Below are 344 nucleotides of genomic sequence, written 5' to 3'. Positions count from 1 at the left end.
TCCGTGCGAAGCATGACGCAGGGATGGTACGTGAGAGCAAGTCTCCCCATTCGACACCAACGTTTTGCGTTCGGAAGCCGAACGGCAAGTGGCGTATCGCTAATGCTTACAAATAGCTCAACGCTGCCACTATTCTGGTACAGTCGCCGATTCCTAGAAGGGATGTTTTTCAGAACAACATTATAAAATGTACGAAGTACATTGCACTCGACTGGGTCGATGGGTATTACCAATTGCTCATGAGAGCGAGTGTTATTCCGCTAACAGCGGTGAGCACTCCGATAGGCATGCTCTGGGAGTGGCTGGTGATGCTCCAAGGCCTGTCAAATACACCAGCAATTTTG

The sequence above is a fragment of the Plasmopara halstedii genome (assembly GCF_900000015.1).
Source record: "Plasmopara halstedii genome assembly, contig: Scaffold_323, whole genome shotgun sequence".
NCBI lineage: Eukaryota > Oomycota > Peronosporomycetes > Peronosporales > Peronosporaceae > Plasmopara > Plasmopara halstedii.
This window is presented reverse-complemented; position numbering follows the sequence as displayed.